Source organism: Ornithorhynchus anatinus, chromosome 10 (assembly GCF_004115215.2).
Source record: "Ornithorhynchus anatinus isolate Pmale09 chromosome 10, mOrnAna1.pri.v4, whole genome shotgun sequence".
Lineage (NCBI taxonomy): Eukaryota > Metazoa > Chordata > Mammalia > Monotremata > Ornithorhynchidae > Ornithorhynchus > Ornithorhynchus anatinus.
Window position 1 is genome coordinate 16,144,730 of NC_041737.1, and position 20,861 is coordinate 16,165,590.

A 20,861-nucleotide genomic window follows, 5' to 3' on the forward strand; every position below is an offset into this window, starting at 1 on the left:
ACTGAAAACTGAAATTGAAAAATATCAGAAAACTGAAAACAATTCCTCTTCCTTTCTACTAATTCATTCATTCATTCATTCATTCCTTCAATTAATGATATATATTGAAAGTCTACTAAGTACTGAAGAGAAGAATACTAAAGGATAAATATGACATGGTGCCTAGATCTTAGGAGTTTCACAATCCAAAAGCCTCAGAGAGGTTGATCATTTGCTTAACAAAAATTCTTGGTAATACGGTCTCTCATCTATCTTTTATTAACTGAAAAAGTGAATTCATCTTTCAAGTTCCCTTCCAGGCTCCTGACTCTAATGATTCTTTAATTTCCTACTACACACCCCACATAAAACATCTGATTATCACTGCCTTAAATAAGTCAATAGAAAAGGAAATTAATTTTAAATTCTAACACCAGAAAAATGAATCTGTATTTCTGAGATGGCTTTTTTGAAATGAAATTCTACCAATAATTTTCTGTTGGGTCTTTCGTTTGTATCACAGATGATTCATGGCATAAGAAAAGGAAATGGTCACTTGCAAAATTTAGAGAACATGTAAACTGGTCAAAACAAGCAATCTTCTTGTAATTGATGAGTCAGACCAATGGCTCTTCTTTTAATCAAGTTGTTTTCATTTTCAAATCATTTCCATTAGACAGCTAGATTTCCCTCTAAAAAAGCAACTTCGTGGGAACACAGAAATATGGTAGCATTCAATCCATTGATTACCAAAAAAACTGTAACATTTAAAACATGGGGTGTTTAAAAACTGTAGTCTCACTAAGCAGAAAAAAATGAATGGCAAGATGCTGCTAATGAAAACCTATTCTTCAAAAATACACAACAAAACAAGGTATACAAAACTAGCCGTAAAGAACAAAATTACACTTTGAATTATATTCTAAAACTTAGAGTACTATAATAAAGCCATTGTTTTCCTTCTCAAGTTCTAGAGGTACTATTATGCTTCGTAATCTACTTAATCCTAGAGAGCTATGTACTCCCATATTATAGACCGCTTTGAGTATATGTGAATAACTTTGGTGTTCAGGTATTATATGTTGGCAACCATAACCTGACTTTTGCTATTCCCTTAATAATGATGAGTAGAACATCATGAAAGAGACAGCTTGTATAACACTTCTTAAAGAACAAGACACAACAAGGCTTGCATTATGAAGCAATTAAAACATGCCCTAAATCTGTTCGGTCACTTTTCTCCCTGCCATGACATCAGCTGCTAATGGAGGTAATTCAATTGTAATATTTCAAAACTCATTTTGAAACTGTTTTGTTATGTCCAGATGACCCACTCCCCTCACCTCACCTGAACATTCCTCCCACGTGAAGGGCCATAACAACTAGGAACTCAAAACCTTTTTGGAATCATAATATAATCAAAGTGGTGGGAAGAGAGAGTAATGCAGAAGATGTGTGAACTGAGTCCTAGTTATGAATATAAAACACTTTGAATTGAGGGTTACTTTAAAATACAGTACTTGCTATTAAGAAAAAATCAACTATAGAAAAAGCTTTATTCTGACCAAGGATAATGAAGAGAGAAAACCCTGAAAGCTTCTAAATGTAGGGGATATTGGTCCTTTAATAATAATTGTGGTATTTGTTACTATGTGCCAAGAACTAGGCTAAGCACCGGGGCAGGTAGAATAAAATCAGAATAGACACAGGCCCTGTCTCAAGTGAAGCTCTCTCAAAGGGGAAGGCTCTCATTCCCATTTTATAGATGAGGAAACTGAGTCAAGAGAGATGTTAGGTGACGCCCTGAGGCATAGTGAAGTGATTTGCTCATGATCACACAACAGGCATGGGGTACAACTGGAAGAGAACACAGGTTTCTTGCCTCCCATTCTTGTATATGTATTTGTTTTTTAAAAATGGTATTTAGGTACTTACTCTGTGCCAGTCATAGTTCCAATCACTGGGGTAATTACAAGCTAATTGGGTTGGACACAGTCCCTGTCCCTCTTAGGGCTCACAATCAGTCCCCATTTTACAGATGAGGTAACTGAAACACAGAGAAGTTAAGTGATTTGCCCAAGACCACACAACAGACAAGTGGCGATACCTGGATTAGAAAGCAGGTTCTTCTCACTCCCAGGCCTGTGGTCTGTCTATCTATGCTGCTTTCCCTCCTATCAACACTGGAGGTTGTTCTTTCCTCTACATTCCCTCCCCACCTCATTGTATGAAGGGAAGCTAAAGGGTAGATTTAAATGGAGGCTAGGATTTATTTTGTTTGTGAGGTTTAAAAATAAACTGCTGGATGTCAAGATGCAGTCAGAGACCAGATGTTTGGAGAGATGACAGAGTGCTGTGAAAGTAAAACACTTCCTGAATTTGGGGAACTTCAGAGAGGGAGATCAGAGACAAGGAGCAGCTAGAGATAAAGATGAGGGGCAAAGAGAGAGTTAACTGTAAGTTGTTACTTCCGTTGTTTTGTGGTTTCATGTGAGCCCATTGTGGGCAGGGATTGTCTCTATTTGTTGTTGAATTGTACTTCCCAGGTGCTTAGTATAGTGCTCTGCACACAGAAAGTGCTCAATAAATATGATTGAATGAATGAAATTATAGCAAGAACACTTAATTATTGGGGCACAATTACACTGACTGGCACGGCAAGAAATGGTGGGTCAATCCATTTCTTTCTCTCCTGTCGCTGTTTGTGCTTGCGGGTTTTTGCATCAACAGTCCATGATTCCATTTCAACCTTTCTCCATATATTCTCCTCTCCCTCTTTCTGAACCACTACATAGACTTTGTTAGTCATTGTTGATGGGATCAATCAATCAGTGTCATTTATTAGGTACTTAATGTGTGCAAAGCACTGAACTAACTGCTTGAGAGAGTACAACATCACAAAGTTGGTAGACCCGAACCTGCCCATAAGGAGTTTATAGTTCAGAGTGAGCTTAGGCCAAATATAAATCTCTCAAAATCTTGTCACTGAAAAAAGACTTCCTTGATTGCTCTGCTTCATAAACCAATCTTTTCTTCATAGTCTAATCTTTTTCCCTCTACTCATATCTTAGTCTCTGGGACTACATTATTTGTATCCCTCAGGTGCTTTGAAGAACAGTTCGTTAACAACAACAATGAAATTGCTATTTTAATGTTATCTTAAAAGTGTAATTGTAGATTGACTAAAGATTGATGTGGGAAATATCTTTTTACCTGGCAAATAATTTGGTAAAGTGGTAATTCTTTTGCTTTATGTAGTAGATATTTCAGAAATTGACTGTCATACAGTGTCATTTTTCTTATTCAAGGGGAATCAGAGAAACAGACATTTCAACCTCTTGTTTTCAGAATCTAGCAGTGTGGAAATTGCTTTCCTAGGAGAGAATGGTAGTGACAAAGCCCATAAATATCACTCAATCAGCTATGTTTCTCTTATCCATCTTCTTGTCTTTCTTACCCATTAAAATCCTCTAACATCAACCTACTTACTATGTCTTAGTCTCACCTTTCTCCGACGACCCCTTGCTGAAGCCCATCCTGCCTGAAATGCCTTCCCTCTTCATATCCCTTACAGATCACCACTCTGCTGTCTTCATAACCCCGCTAAAATCCTTATACTCTGTTAGTTCTAACTGTAATTTAATTTAATGCCAGTCTCCCTAGCTAGATTATGAGACCCTTCAGGGCTAGGATCATATCTTCCAACTCTTTTGAATTCTCTCACTTAGTACACTGCTCTACACACAGTTAGTGCTTAGTAAATACCACTGATTGATGGATTAAGGAAGTCACACCACACAACTTTTAATGTTAGCTTCAATTAGATTGTTGATTTTCAATGATGTTTTACCATCGACTCACAGGACTGTTTTATTCATGAACCACACAAATGAGTATAACTTTAGAATCTTTTAAATAAACAGTTCTTCGAGAGGGGCTGGATATTGACAACTGTGCTCTTAAGGTGCATAAGCAAATATGTAAATGATTGTGAAACATTTCACAAAGCCCATATAAAATTATGGACTGACAATAAAACTAAAGAAAACTGAGTCTAAACCAGCCACTGACCATGAAATGCAAAAACAAACTTTTTATCAGCAATATAAAACTTAAAGTTGACCCTAAATTCCACTACCTAGTCAATATACCTACCATCAACAAGAGGGATTAAGGGAAATTGGCAAACAAAATTTAGCTAAAACACTGTATATGTCTTACCAATTTGGTGGTGTCTGATCTGATGATTATGAGATCTGCTGTTATAGAAGCTGTTTACAGCTTCTTGAGAGATTTCATCTAAGGAACCGGGAATCATACTCAATACCTCAACCCTGGATAAGTGAGACGATGGATACCTGCAAGATACCTGAGGAGCTTTTGTACTGTGAATTGGAAGGTGAGTTCAAGCAGAAAGAGCTGAATAATTTAATTTCATAGTGAAGCACAACCTCAGACACAACCATGTAATAGTGAGTGGTTGGGAGATTACTGCTACAGATAATCTTACCTTATGGGAAGCAAATGAAAGAAAGGATTGCACTGGATTGGAGACTTCAGGACAATTGGAATATGTATGAACATAGTAAAGGAGTATCTAAACATGCAAAGTCTTTTCAGGCATACTTAAGACACCTTAGCGGTCATCTTTGAAATGAAGAACAACTGTAGATATTGTATAAATGTTCCCTCCAAAGCATAGGTTTTCCAATCAATTTTTAGTATCCATGTTCAGTTGCCTGAATTCCATTTTGTCTGACCCAATAGTCAGTTTTCCTTAATAAAGGCAGTCACTCCCTGTTCTTCTTAGTTGACTGCACTCTGACTACCTCTGGCCCTGGGATCACATCATACTTGTCAATAGATCATGAGCACTGGGAAAGTAGTTAACACTGCCAAAGGTGGTGACTCTTTAGTGAATTGTACTTCAGATCACAAGGGATGCTGCTGGTGATATTTTGTTTCTATAAACATAATTGAGAGAAAATTTGTCTCATACTTCATATCGTACTCATGAAAATTCTGTAGTGCACATTTTCTGTCCCCTTGCTATTGCAGGCATTGTTTGGACCTCAGGAGTTAAGATGGCAGGGATAAAGCCTACTATACATATATAAATATGTATATATATATATATATACTTTATAAATACTACAAACACTGTTCTAAGCACTGGGGTAGATATGAGTCACTTAAGTTGGACATAGTCCCTAACCCACATAGACCTCACAGTCTAAATAGGAGGAAGAACAGGAGAAGTGAGGCACAGAGAAGTAAAGACATGCTTGAGGTCACAAAGCAAGAAAATGGTAGAGCCAGGATGATGACCCAGGTCTTCTGATTCCCAGGCGAGTGGTTCTTCTGCTAGTTTGCTAAGAGAACAGTTAATTTTGCATTTGTGGTGGTGACTTATGCTGAACCATCTACACCCTCTCATATTCCATTACCCTATGCCCATCAACACACTTTGTGAGTTACTATGGTGATGATGGAGCAAACTATCTGAAGCTTAATCACTAAGAGACATCAGTGCGGCCTCACTCATTTCTAAAGCCATTCATTGGTTTGGCAGTTAGAAGAGTTGAGTGAGGATTGGGAAGTCTTTTCCAATTCCTTAGAAAAAACAAAAGAAAAGCAAAACCAAAATTAAAATATCTTTCTCACAACTAGAAAATAGCAGGACCCTCAGGGAAGGGTTAGATGGTTGTCTCACGTGGCGGTGCAAGATCAGTAAATATTTACCTGCTCTGCTCAGTCTGAGGTCGTTTGTTTAAAAATTACTATTTTCTTAAATTTACTGGTAGGTATGTCATGTATTTCTTGAAATCTATAAAACTTGTTTCAAGATGGCATAGATTTGAAAAAGTTCAGTCTTCTCACTTTAGATGATAACTGTTAGATCTCTCCTGGGTTCTTGGGAGTTATCTGAGAACTACTGATAGACTCCAGGGAGTTCAATAAAACCTAGAAAGTGACTCGAAGGGCTGTAACCTTTCTCCATCTCTCCCTAACTAGATATCTCTGGACTTCCTGGGAGAGTCAGAATGAACATTTGAAGCAGAAGGGGAATTTCCCAAATATTTCTATATGGAAATAGATGGGAACAACTAATTTTGGCTACTGAAAAGCATTCTATTAGGGTAGAGTCGGACCATTAGTGGCATTTATGTTTCCCCTCATTAAGTCTCTCTAATGTTTAAGATAATATTCCAGGTATGGGCTTTTCCTATCCCCTGGGACATATCATTTTACTCAAAATTGTTTTTGGCCACAACAAATATCCCCTTGGCAACAGGATGTATACTTCTACCAAATGATAGTTTATGGGTGGGAGTTATCCTTTTCTCAATATCTCATGTTGTCCTATGTCTTAGTGACAGGAAAAAAAAAACAGATGAGAAGAAAAGATTAGGAGGGGCTCCATGACCTTTGACATCAATGTCCAGGCACAGTCTTGGCAGTAGACAGCTACATAGCCCATATCTATTACTTGCTTCACATTAGCTTCATGTATAACCTTATGTTCTTTATTTCCACATTTACAGGTAGCATGCACAGTGAAAGAAAGCAGGTAGTCCATTCAAGTACTGTGGAAACATAACTGGTAGATTAAATGGACTGGTAAAATGAGAATTATAATTGTATAAAACGACCACGTGTATGTTAAATTGGAAATCTAGAAAAATATTGCCGCTGGATTGTTTCTCGGGATCAGACTCCTTGGTGGGGTTTTCCCAGCCTTTAAAACTGTTACACACACATAAGGTTGGAGCTTGGGCAGCGGCTTCGTTCTCCCCATTCCTCTAACCCCCTCTCTTGTTTTTCATTCCCTTCATGACCTTCTCTAATTACAGTCATTGTTTCCTGGATTAACAGTCAGATCTAGTTAATCCATGCTTGATTTATCCATACATCAGGGTATCTGAAGGATTTAAACTGTAAGTTATCTAATAGTCCACATTTACCAGAGGGTTTTTTTAAATCTTGCATAAGAATGGATTTTTCCATTGGTTTCAGATGAAAAAGATTTTATATCTGTATATGTGTGTTGAACTACACACACACTTATATCTCTTTAGAACAGTGCTTGGCCAATAGTAAGCACTTAACAAATACCATCATTATTATTATTATTATCTATATTCATATGAATACATATATAATTCATTAATATACATATTTATGAATCAATATGAAAAGAGATGGAGTCTGGGTGTATATATACACATATTCATATATAAACAGGTCTACTTATATCTGTGAATTCAAAAGAAAAGGTCCACTGATATGTGTATATATTTAAACTTACACATTCTATAGTTGTGTATGGATTAATATAAATTCAAAAAGAGCATTTATAGGCACTCCTTTGAATATATATATATATATGTATATATATATACATATAAATATTTTTGAATTGTTATGAATTTACAAGTAGAACCCCTATCCTTTCTAATTACATCAAATAAAATTCCAATGTATTTTTTTCTGGGCTAGGCATATATACCAGCAAAGTCTATGTATTTCATGGTGCGTTTAGTTTACACAAAGATCAGGTGTTCAGTGAAAAACAGGAATATCCTGAGTATGACCTCTATAGCGATTATCAAAATTCTGATTACTGAGGCTTCTTTCCTGCCTCTCTATACATTTATTTTCATTCTGGAGGGGAAGGACGGGAGAGACAATTGAGAGCATTTATGCTACAAATGTTTAATTTTAGATTTCCCTCTTTGACAGTTATTTATCTTCCATATTGGTATAAAAAACAATGAAATAATGACCACTGAGCTAGTTTCTTTTCCCTTGTTATTGGCAGTGCCTCTGAGACCATGTTGGATTACAAATATACAGCACTTAGACAGCACAGCAGTAGAGTTTGTGTTCAAGAACTGTGACTGAAGGTAAGGCTGCGGAAATAAATGTACATTTACTCCCTTTCTCTTCAGCCTTCCTGGAAAAATAGAGAATACTTAAAGTAGAAAAAAAAATGTGAATGGTGTTTTGATTCTTTGCTCTTTACCACAGAAACCCCCTCCAATTCTTAAATATCTGTACCCTTTTTCTGAAATGCTGATTATATTTCATTGACTCTTTCATACATAAAATGCTCACTTTTCCCATAGTAATCGAGAGACGATGTGGTAAGGGGTTTACTCAAATAAGATTTTCTTACTTATTAGTTTATTTGCCGATACAAATTATTTTTAATTTTTAAAATATCTGACTTTTATTTGTATTTTGAATCATAGTTCTAACCAAACTGATTTTTTTTTCTCTCCACAAACAACTGTTTGGTAACCGATAAAATTCTAAGAGGGTTTACTCATCAAAGCAGATGGAAATACTCATTAGACTCAATGCATACAAAAAATCCATGGAGAAAATGAATAAAAAAGGAAATAAATTTTAAAATGAAAAAATCTAAATGCTGGATAGAATGTGTTAAATTTGTTCCTCAAAATTATAATAGGATGGGAGAAATAAAGTGACACAGTAGAACACAAGATTGGACAAGAAAACATAAATAGTTTCTCAAATTTTTTAAAAAAGGAAAAAGGACAAAAAAACTTATAGTGGAAATAGGGAGTTACATTTGTTATGACTGATTTTTGATCCAATTGGCAGTAAAGATCATCAGTGAGGAAAAAATTTACCATCTGAGAAGAAAACATCAAACCTACTATTTTTTCTGCAAAGCACGGATCACATATACATTTCTATAAGGAATGTAACATATTCAAACTTGAAATAATTTGAAATTTTATATTTTTTCAGAACATTCCAAATTACCTTTTACACGTACTTTCTGTTATTTTTATAATGTTGCAATAAATGATAGATGCTTCTTTTATAGAAATAGATTATTGCATTTAATGTTATTTTCATCTTCTGGGATTTTTTTTTAATTTTATCATCTTCAAACACACATTTATTAAAATGTAGAAAACATTATTTTTTGTCATTAATAATTTTTATATTTCATGTTTATTTTATTTCCATTCTATATAGTGGACATCACAACATTTTTAATAATTCTATCAAATGCTGTGTTGTGATTGATTTATTAAAGAAATATGTTTTTTACCTAGAAAGATTTCAATTTTTCACATTGTATGAAAAACTATAAAAACAGTATGTCTAAATGAAGACACCAGTACAAAGGATTCTTCTCCTGAAATTCAGGGGACAAAAAATTGTATTTACTACCTCCTGGAGTTCAGCGTTCTCAAAGTTTTGATAAGACCCTCAAACTTTCCATTAATAAAGATTAATTATGCACACTACCAGTCCTCTCTAGAAATTATGTTTTGTACCAGCTTCTCCAGCCAATCTGAAAGTGCTTTCTGAAAGATATGTATGTTTAAAAATAAAATTAGTGAAGGTCTCCTCTTCCATTGAAACAGTCTGAACTGTCAGTTTAGGTAACCTTTGTTTGCCTGTCATGGTGTTCCCATGATTAAATGTGAAGATTATAATCATTAACCATGCCAGAGGTTCAATGTGGGTGGAATTTTGATATGTGGATGACATTCTGTTTATACCATGAAGTCAAAATCAGGCTTCATCTTTTCCAGCTCAACACTCTGAGGTCCCTGGGTTCGCTACCAAGGGCTAGTTGTGTTTGTGTCACCTAACTTCAGTTTTCAGTTTGGCATCCCAAGAAGATTGGAGGTATTCCACAATACTATAATCTCTGCCTTTCCTTTAACTGGAATAATCTATTGGACGTAAGTGAACCTGACATGCCCTAGACATGAACGGTTTTTTTAATCTTGTTAGAGCAAAGATGAATCCTATTTGTGTTAGATTTTCAGCCATTATTTGACTTCTGTTGTGCATAAGAATACATGCATAAGTATATAAGTATATATACTGTCCTCTCAATTTAGTATTATTGCCAGTAATAATAATAATGATAAAATAATTAATCTTGTCCTACTATGTGATAGCAAGTGTCTTTAAGCAAAGGAGATGTTTTCCAAGTCCAAAATAGAATTTTTACCCTGCCCTGGATATCAAAAATCTCAGTAATTCTATACTTTTGTACTGAGTAGGGGAGAAATTCTCCTTAATCATTAGAGTGACTTTTGTGTCATTAATCTCAGCAGTGCCTTCAAGTAGCCAAAATATAAGCATTAGACTTTGCTGATTTGACTTAATATCCAAAAATAAAAAAAGGAAATCTCATTTCACATCAATACCGTAAACTGTGCTCCCTGGTAGCCTGTTTTCTCACTTATTTTATTTCAAGATCTGACATTAATTTTACCATAAAGCAGTCCGTGTTAGGTTGGGGTTTAGCCTTTTACTTAAGAATTTATCAAATTCCATCTGATTGGCTAAATCAAGGAGGGTTTATGTAATTTTGGGGGAAAAAAATCACCCTTTCCAAGTACACAAACCTCAATCATTACAGTCAAAGAGGTTTCTTCAGAGGAATAAAAGCAAAGCTCCTCAATGTGTTAGATTTCATCTGTCCTCCCAAAGCCTGGACCACTGCACTCACACATACTGATAGAAATAATTTCATTCAGTTTGATAGAAATAACAAAATGAAGAAAATCAAGTAATACCTTTCATTTTTTAGAGTAGTAATCAATGAAAAGGTAGTTCAGATACCTAAATCACTGATTGGAGAACCTTAACTTATCAAAGGATGAGGTGATGAAATTTTTCAAGGCTCATATAAAGAATTACAAATTACTTTGGAAGTCTTTCTGCTTCTGAAAAGCTAGAAGGTTCATGATCCTGTGGTAGAAGAGCTTCAGAAGCATTATACATAACCATGTTTATCCTCTCTGAAACTCTGATGCCCTTCTCTTCGCTCTCTAGTCTTTTTCTAAGCAGAAATGCCTTTTTCAACGCTGCCTATATTGACAGGACTGAAGATATTGCTTGGCAGCTCATTTTAAATATGTTTAGACTTCTTTGGAGAATGCATTTTCTTGAGTGAGCTATTGATGAAGATTTTTGGGATTAGGAATTTCATTTGCAGATACTTCTAAATAGAGAGTTCAGTTTTTACAAACTAGTGTGTGCTGTTTAAAGTGAAAATACCACTCAGAAGAAAAAGATTTAAGGAAAGAAAAATAATGTAATACTTTATAGTTTATAGTCAGTTCTAATCGAGTTTTGGAGACTTTTTCCCCCCATTGTGGATCTAGGTGTTATAGTGAAACAACTCCAAATCTTGGGCAGAGAACACAGACCTGCAATGACTTCTTGACCCAAGCTGTGAGTCCTCCTTTCACAGGTAAATAGATGAGAAATGCTGTGTTGATGCAGTTGGTTTCCCCACAACAGCTTCATGCCACAGAGGTTCTAAGAATTTTAAAATGAAATAAACAGAAGCAGATTTGGAGGAGGCTAAGACATGTTTCTTTAGGTTTCTCCATTTTGGGAACATTATCAGAGGGAGCATTAATGTGTATGTTTATTTGTTGCTCAAGTCTCTCTCTCTCCCAAAATGTCTATCATTCTCTCTCCCTTCACTCTTCTCTCCTTCTGTTTCTCTCCTCCTTCTGTTTCTCTCATTTCTCATTTCTCTCTATTTCTCTCCTCCCTCCTCTCTCTGTTTTCTCTTCTTTCACACACATTCTCCCCATCTGTTTTGTGCTTCATCTTCCACATACTATCTTTCAGTTATGGAGGTTGGAATATGTCAGCTGAGGCTTAAAGATGTTTGCTAAAATTTTGTTACTTCAGAGCAAATTGACTAGGTTTAACAATGGTCATTATTAAGGAGATTCTTTTGAGGTGAGAGGGTTGTATTAGAATACAAATAATTGCCCTATCATAACTAGCACCCTGGGGAAGAGTCTCCCTTTTTCGGTTGCTTCTACTGCTATTCGATTTTTTGGAACTTGAATGGGAAGATTATGATCACCTTGCCCATAAATGACACAGCAATTATCTTGTATTAGCCTATTTCTGATAGAAAAAAGACCCATCAAATTGCCATAATAATAATGATGATGGTATTTGTTAAGCGCTTACTGTGTGCGAAGCACATTTGGGATTCTACATCATTTCAGTCATGTCAACTTCCACCCAGAGGGGGTGCCACTGATGAGGGAAAATGCGCAAAAATGCTAATAAAAATGATGATAACAATAACAGTACTGACATTTTTCTAGAAGAAGTGCAAAGGTCCACTCACTTTCATAGACCCTTGAATTGCTGAATTCATTCATTCAATCGTATTTATTGAGCATATAGACCTGGTTCCTGAATCAATCAATCAGTCATACCTGTTGAGCACTCACTTTGCACAGAGCACTTGGGAAAGTACAATAGAGTAGAGTTGGCAGGCCAACTCCCTGCCCAAAATAATCTTATAATCTAGAGGGGGAAACAGACATTAACAACAGGAAGTATATTAAAGATATGTACACAAGTACAGTGGGGCTAAGGGAGGGGTGCATAATGAGTGCAAATCCAATTACAAGAGTGAGTGATCCAAAAAGGAGTCGGAGAAGAGGAAATGAGGGAAGTCTCAACTATTTTCTATTCTGAATATTCCCATTCAGTAAATGTGCCAACCTCTTCTTTTCAGGATTGAATTATTTTGAAAATCCCAGAATATTTAATGGACATTTCTGACATGACATGCAGATTATTAAACTCATACTTTCTGAAAAATACTTAATAATATTTAAGGACTTACAATACATAGGTAAGGAGCCCAGTATTGTATGTGGATATAATGAGGGATGAGCAGTGTCTGCTGTTTTATCAGGTGCTTGGAGCTATTTGGATGGGGTCTTAAATTACAACTGATTTTTATTGATTTTCAAGGAGATAAAAAAAGAGCTGGCAAGGGGGTCTGTAGCCACAGTTCAGCAGCTCTGTTGTAACCACAAACTGCCATCCCAATTTTCAGCAAAAGAAATAAATAGACATTTTTTTTATGCAGTGTACTACTCAGCTGTTTAAACATTAGGTGCGGCTATTTCGAACTCCCAGAGCTGGTTCGATGATAAACTACCTGAGGCAAAATAAGAGCTCCATCAATAACACCTTGCAGCAGCTCTAGACCCTGACAAAAATCTACGTGGTGACATGCATATTTAGATATGGGACATGCACAATGAGTGATGGCATGCCAAAATAGAAGTGATTCAAAGCTTTATAATCCACCACACAATTAAGAACCTCTAAATGTCACTAAAGAAGCCCTTCTCTATCTCTAGACTGTAATGACTCTAGACTCATTATGGGCAGGGAACATGTCTGCTAATTTCATTGCATTGTGTTCTCCCAAGTGCTTAGTACAGTGTTCTGCACATAGTAAGCACTCAATAAATGAAGTTGATTGATAATACAGTGGTATTACAGCACCTGTGTACCTTGAAGATGGATCCAACCTCATGACGGCTGAGGGGAAAATTCTGAATATATGACAATATTTAGAATTCTCCTGAATTGGCTATTAAATATGAGGTCCTACAAAAAATTGAAAATGTACCAAAACAGTCCAACCATTGATGAAATCATGACAGCCAGACCTGTAAAATTGGCAAAAGCACTATGAGTTGTAAGAACACAAGCCTGGAAGCTAGAGATCCTGGGTTCTAATCCCTGCTCCATATCCTATCTGCTGTGTTACCTTGAGCAAGTCACAAGTTCTCTGTGCTTCAGTTATCTCATTTGCAAAATGGGGATTGACTGTTCCTATGTGGGAGAAGAACAGTGTCCAACCTGATTAAATAGAGTTTCCCCTTAGGACTGTCTACATTGCCTCATACGTAGTAAGCGCTTATCACATATCATTAAAAATAGAATAACTGCTGGGATCTATATTGCTTTAACACTGACAGTAGCATTTCCTCAATCTATGGAATACTGAGAATCTGCCACAGGATTGCAAAGATGCTAACATCATCACCATCTTCAAGTTGAAATTTCAGAGTATCGCAACTATCATGATACTCTCTCCATGCACCTCACAGCTGGTTTGATACAAGCCAGGGTCCTTCTGGACCAACTACTGACACATTCCTGGAATGCAACTAATAACGATCCTGGAATCATAGTGTGGCTTGACTACAGTCTAGTACAATGGACGTGATCTTTGTTACTCCTAAATTACAAGAGAAGTGCAAAGAGTAATGCCAAAATATCTATTCAATTTTATAGTCTTTATTAATGCCTTTGATGCCATTGAGAGATCTGTGGCTGGCAATTGCTTAGTGAATTTGCACCCAGACAAATTTCATTAAAATTTTTAGACTGCTTCATAATGACAGTGATTTTCTGTGCTAGAGTAAATTGTGCCCAATTTGATCCATTTTTTCTCTGTAACTCAATCTCATCTAGCCATTCACTGCCCCCATGCCTATGCTCTCCCTCAGGCTTGGAACTCCCCAGTCATACCAGAATGTCCACCACTCTTGCCACCTTCAAAGCCTTTCTAAAATCACATCACTTCCATGAGAACATCCAAGACTAAGTCCTTTATTGCCTCTATCCACCCAATTTTCCTCCATCAACTCTGCATTTGTTTGTGAACTCTTTAAGAACCTGACTGATTGATTTTGAAGTGCCCAAGGATGATGTAGGGGCAGAGAAGGAGAGCAAAGGTAAGAAAGGAATCAAAATGGTATAGAAAGTTGGAGGTAGGACCTGGTAAGGGAGGAGGCCACAGTAGACAGATATTAGCGACTAGGAACTGGAATGGGTGGTAGAGGATATGTTCTTCACAGGAAAGTAATAAAAACATGGGAAAGGTGGGATGGTGCAGAGGTTGCACTGGGGAGCAAGTAGGAAGCCAACCCCTCCCTTTTTCCCTATTAGTCTTGGTGAGCGGTTAATGATTAGGTCCCCATAGGAGAGAGGGCCCGAGAAAGCAGTGTTGTTTCGGGACAGTCAGGTTTCAGTGATGTTGAAGAGAAGCAATGAGTGGGTCAGAAACAAGTCAAGGGTCAAGGAAAGCTTTACTGTGATGAAGTGAGGGTTTGGAATAAAACAGCTGTTCTACCTTCCTCTAAATGGGAGCAGCATGTGGGACAGGTACTGATTTGATTGTATTGTATCTATCCCAGTGCTCAGTAAATAGAAAGAAAGCTTTTAGCAAATAGCACAACTGTTTTTCATTATTATAAGCGACCAAGCTGAGATTAAAACCCCGGTATCTTGACACCCAGCAGTGACAGAAGCAACATGGAAGGAGCACAGGCTTGGGAATCAGAGGACCTGAATTCCAGTTCCAGTCCTGCTACTTGTCTGCTGTAAGACTCTGGGCAAATCACTTAACTTCTCCAGATCTCATCTGTAAAATGGGGATTAAATTATATTCCCTCCTATCTAAACTGTCAGCCCCCTGTGAGACAGGTTATCTAACCTGATAACCTTGTATCTCCCCTACCTTTTAGAACAGTGCTTGGCACATAGTATGCATTTAAGAAATACCATAAAAACTAAAACATAAAAAATACACAGTACTGTGCTCTTTCTACTAGGCCACTCATTCTCTGAAGAAACAAACATGCTTTGCAATTTTCCAATGCAACACTTGAAAAGGCACTTAGGCAAGATTAGTGATGAGTTCAGCAACACTGTGATAAAATTCTCCTATATGCACACCTACCTAGATTGAATATATTTTGAAAAATTAGTAAAAGAATACTGGATATATGGGAAGGTTGGCCAGGCTTAATTTTTTTGGTTTAATAGGGAGGCTATTTACCTGTCTTCTCATATTTAAATACCAAAACATTCTATGTAAATAGGAAATTCAAAATGCCTCATGGAAAAAGAGATTTTTTTAAGAGTATATGTAAGCACCTACTCTGTGCCAATCACTGTAGTAAGCACTGGGGTAGAGTGCTCTGCACACAGTAAGCGCTCAATAAATACAATTGAATGAATCCAAGCTAATCAGTTTGGGCCCAGTGTCAAATATGGGGCTCACACTTTTCATCCCCATTTTTACAGATGAGATAAATGAGGGACAGAACAGTGAAGTGACTTGCCCAAGGTAACACAGCAAACAAGCAGAGGAGCTGGGATTAGAAACTAGGTCCTTCTAACACTCTGGCCCTTGCTCTTTCAGGCCACACTGCTTCCCTAATTATTCATTTAATTCATTTAGTTTGAGCTAAACAAACCATTTGAGGGCACATATATTATTCTCTTTCCCTTACAGATTATCTCTGAAGTCTCTGTGTGCACTGATGAAACAAAGTCAAACCAAGAATATAGGCAGCTTCAAGCAGCTCTATGATAGACATTTCGTAGCTACTCTGGTGGGCAGCCTTAAACAGTCTAATTTGCAGGTTCTATTTGTCTCTGCACATCTCCTAGCTCCAAAGAATGTCAATTGACTTAAAAGAAAGTCTTTACTGAGAGAATAGATGAAGATTTGATGGAGAGGGTGGTGAAAATCAGGCTAATTTTATATATGGCTTTTACGGTGGCTGAACATTTTCCCGAGAGGTTCCCCTGAGATCTATCTTTCCGTTTCATTCAAAAGATCGTTTGAAAGCCTGGGTTCTGTACTATTAGGCCATATAACTATCCTTGTAGTTTTTCAAGGACCATTTTATAACTGGATTGCCATTTAGGTGAAAAATAAATTACAGAATTTAGGACACTGGCAAACGGTCCATAGATTAAATAGAAAGCTAAAAGAAATGAATGAAGAAGCCTTTGAAATTCTCTCAGTTTGGATGTCTGACCCGCTCCCCTTTATGCTGTCTTTTTTTTCTTGCCATTTATTATATGAAATCATGGCTGGCCTAAAAGAAGCCTTTAACTGAAACTATCATTAGGTTTCAGCCATATGATGGCATTCCACTCAAGGTTAACGAGCCAGGGTTTTAATCACTGGACCTCATCATCAAAAACATCACAAGTGACCCCAGAGGTTCACCACAGACAAAAACACCATTTGCATTAGAGAGGCCAAGAAGATTACATTGTCCATATATGCGCAACCACAGAAGTAGCTAAGCAGTCAGAGCAATAGAATCTGGGAATGGCCCACCCCAATTGCATTTGTTTTGTAAATAAAAAAAACACTCCTGATTTCCAGATTTAAAGAGCTATCGTATTTCACTTGCTCATCATGAACTGGATTCTGAATTTTTGGCTAAAAATGAAAAACTATCATCACTGCCTAGAGTGATAGTGTGGGCATTATGCCAGCATGGATCCCCTCTATGAGAGGCATAAGTTTTCCCACGTTGTCTTCCAGTGATTTTCTTTTAAATAAACACATGTTGTTTGTATTTTTAGTTCTTTTGAATTCTGTTTGGTTTTTTTCAAGTCAGTAAATGCTGTCTTTTCCTAGACAATCTGTTGACGGTAATTTAAATGTGGTCCATCTTAGAGGCGAGAACGCTGACTAAATGAGCTGGAAAAGTCCCTTCCAGCCTGTACTGTCATGAGTCCAGGAAAAATCTCAAATTAGGCCTTCGGCTGCTTTGGGAATCAGGGCTTTGGTTGCGTTTATAACTTCCTATTAAGAATGTTTTTTGATCCATCAATCAATTTAAATTGAACGGTATGGTAGTTCAGCTTCAAATGTGAAAGTAATCTGAGCTTTCTGCTTTGGGGTGTTACAAGACATGTAAGCAGGAGGTAGTACTAAGGAGAATATGTGCAAATATATTATATATATGTGTATTACACATATATATATGTATATAATTTTAGGATTTCTACTAACTTCCCATTAATAGCAACCCATTATTTTCCAAGATCAATATACCAAAAATGTATCATTGAATGGAGTTTTCTTCAACCCAGGTCTTAATATAATGATGAAGTGATGATGCAACAGTCTTTTATATTCAAAGAAGAGTTCGTTGACATTGAATTCACCTGAGTGCATGTGTGATTAGAAAGGCCATTGCAAGACCCAAGATCAGATCCACAATGTGCATACAACCCATAAAAAATCAGTCCCTTGTTGTGTTGTCATGCTTGATGGGTACAGCACCTACTCTGGCTTTTGTTTTCGTCCTCTTGTCTCTCCTTAAATATCTTTTTTTTCTTTTTTCCAAAGTGAACAACATCTCTATTGATAGTACTGTTCCGTGGTGATCTGCCCTTGACAACTGACGCTCAGTTTTCCTATGGGCTGCAGTATTTTCTGAGGCTTTGTATTACTGTGTACATAAAATGTTTCCTCTGCCCCATCTGGCTTTAAGTTCTCCACTTGGAGCCTTCATTCAGGAACTGTAAGTGCCTCTTGGTATTCAATCACCTTATGTGTCCCACCCAGCATAGCTGGGTTATGCTGAGGATAGGACTCTGACATAGGTATCAGAACTTCATTGTCTGAAACCTTTTCTTTCCATTTATACTGGGTGTGGTCTGTAAGTAATGATAATGGAAATAAGTACTTAATGAGTCATATGTGCTGGTGTGGGATCTACTTCTCACAGTTGTAGAAAGGTTTGGCCTTGGACACCACTGTCACTCTATATGACAGTCTCCCAAATGAGGTGTTGGCTCTCAATTTGGTTTTGCTATTATTGTATCATGGTCTGTTTGCTGCTGAAATGACAGGATTCTGGATCCACCCTTAGCACTTGGTTGCCAATAACTATATTTGGTTGTTTGTGCGGCTTCCCTGATACAGGTCAGTGTCTCAAATTGGCTCTATCATCAGTCCATCATGCCTGGTTAATTGGGTGAATTGGTTTACGATTAATTAATTAAGGAATTTGTTAAGCTCTTACTATGTATCAGGCACTACTAGGCAGTTTGATTAGTGCTTTCATCGCAATCCAAAATTCTTCAGTGACTGTTTCTAAGACTTGGGGTGATGCTCCCAACTCAATTATATCACCTGCATCTAAACCTCCCGTTTCACCTACTTGAATGGCTGCAGAGGATAAGTACAACTGAACTGGGCCCCTGCTATGCAACCACTGCTTAGCTCAAATGGCATCAAGGAATGAATTACTCAAGGCATTCTCTGGTCAGACCCAGTAAGTCTTAACATACTGAACATTCCAGCACAGATAAATTGGCTATGTAATTTCCAAATCCCAGATCTACTGATGGTACAAAATGCTTTCCTAAAGGTTATGAAAACTTGGTAGAGTCTAGGTGCTGTTCCTGGCACCCTGAATCTGATATCATGCCCTTAAGGCCATGTTATGGTCTCAAGACATGTTGTAATTCTATGAGTAATAATGAATGATATATGATAATAATAATTATAATAAAAATCATAATGGCATTTGTTAAGTGCTTAATTCATGACAATCACTATACTAAGCGCTGGTTAGACACAAGATGATCAAGTCCATAGGGGTCTCTAGTCTGAATGGGAAGGAGAACAGGTATTGAATTCCCATTTTGCAGCTGAGGGAACTGAGGCACAGAGAAGTTAAATGACTTGCCCAAGGTCACACAGTAGGTAGGCAGAACCAGGATTAAAACCCAGGTTCTCTGACTCCCAGGTCCATGCTCTTTCCTTTACTAAGGAACCATTCGAAAGTACTCTGGCTAGGATCCTGCCAGCAAGGGAGAATAATGAGATGAGTAATTGCTGCTGTCTGTTCCTTTGCCAATTTTGTGGAAGATGTTGGTAGTGGGAGCATCTCTGAGACTCTGTGGCATTTCCTCAGGGGTCTGTATACTGGGGAAAAGCTTGTCTAGGAGCATGAACAGGTCGTTGCTTTCAGACGTAAAGAGGTTTGCCCTCCCCTTCAGGGGGCTTTTCCATTTTTCATGGCTCTGATTTGTGGGTGACTTCCATGAGGTAATGCTCTAATTTTACAATAACATGAAAAACCTATTATGGAAAGAAATTCCATCTGCCTCTAACAATGTGACCAGTGTTTTAATGTCTTTACCTGGTACGGTGTACCAGGCAACCTTTCTATCTGTGTGTGATACTGGAAGAACAAACTGTGTTGGTAGTGGAATAGTGCTGAGTTCAAAGAGCTTCTTGCACCAAAAAAAGCAGTTTATCATTAACACCTTGCAGCTACTTGAGTGCAACTGAAGACATGTATTGAAACCTTCACCACAGTCTTCTGAACGAGATAAATAGTATGTCTGACAGTACTAGAACAGCAAGGTGGAAGAGATATAGTGTTCTATAAGAGATTAAGACACTAAATTCTGTCCCCTTCCAAGGACCACCGAGTATATTTGGACCCATATATGCCACTAAAGCACACTGAAGAGCAAAGATAGTTCTAACTTCATTTTCTACCAAGAGAAAATCTTGAAAAAGAAGACAGTAACACTTATCTGAGATAGTTAACACTACTTCCATAAAAGCTACATGGTAGCTTGAAGCTATATAAGTTTATGAGGGAGGAACAAAAATCAAAGGGAAACTAGAACAGAGTCTTATAGGAGAATAGCAGTTAAGGAATAACAGGTGGAAGAGGGGCCAGTAGAAAAAACAACACAAAACAAAAGAAAAAATGTAAAAGAATGAAGTAGTTAAAAAGACTGGACCCCTCATCTTTAACACCTCCTTTCTTTAAAGGATCTTACCTGTAATAGACTTCATTTTAAAAAATCCATCTTTCAACATTCTGCCATAGTCCGTTATGGCAGTTGTGTCACCCAGTGTTAATAATAGAAAGTGAAGATGTTGCCAGTCCTTAAACTTTTCCTGGAATAAGGGCTGTTTACTTTCAACACCTCTTATCTTGAAAATCCCTGATTTTGAGCATTGACTTAAAACCAACTGTGGAGAAAGAGAGATATAAGTGTTAGCTTTTCATTTGGAGTGGGTAGATGGGCCAGAAAGGAGAGATTTTATCGAGAAGCATCTAGTTGAGTAAGAGAGAGACCAAAGTAACAGAGAACAAATAGAGGCGTGGCAGAAAGATTCAAAAGAGAGAATAATGACAGATACAAAGAGACAGACAGCGAAAGTGGAGAGAAACAGAAAAACT

The 20,861-nt window shown here is 37.2% G+C and overlaps 1 long non-coding RNA gene across 1 annotated transcript in view; it reads right to left on the reverse strand.

The window, feature by feature from the left end:
- Positions 1–20,626, reverse strand: part of LOC120638640 — a 49,355-nt gene extending 28,729 nt beyond the window's left edge. Inside the window, exons 1-2 of the long non-coding RNA XR_005660406.1 lie at positions 20,455–20,626; positions 11,196–11,307 (exon numbers count right to left, since the gene is read on the reverse strand). This is a non-coding gene — a long non-coding RNA (uncharacterized LOC120638640). The remainder of the gene's footprint in view (positions 1–11,195; positions 11,308–20,454) is intronic.
- Positions 20,627–20,861: the final 235 nt, after the last annotated feature.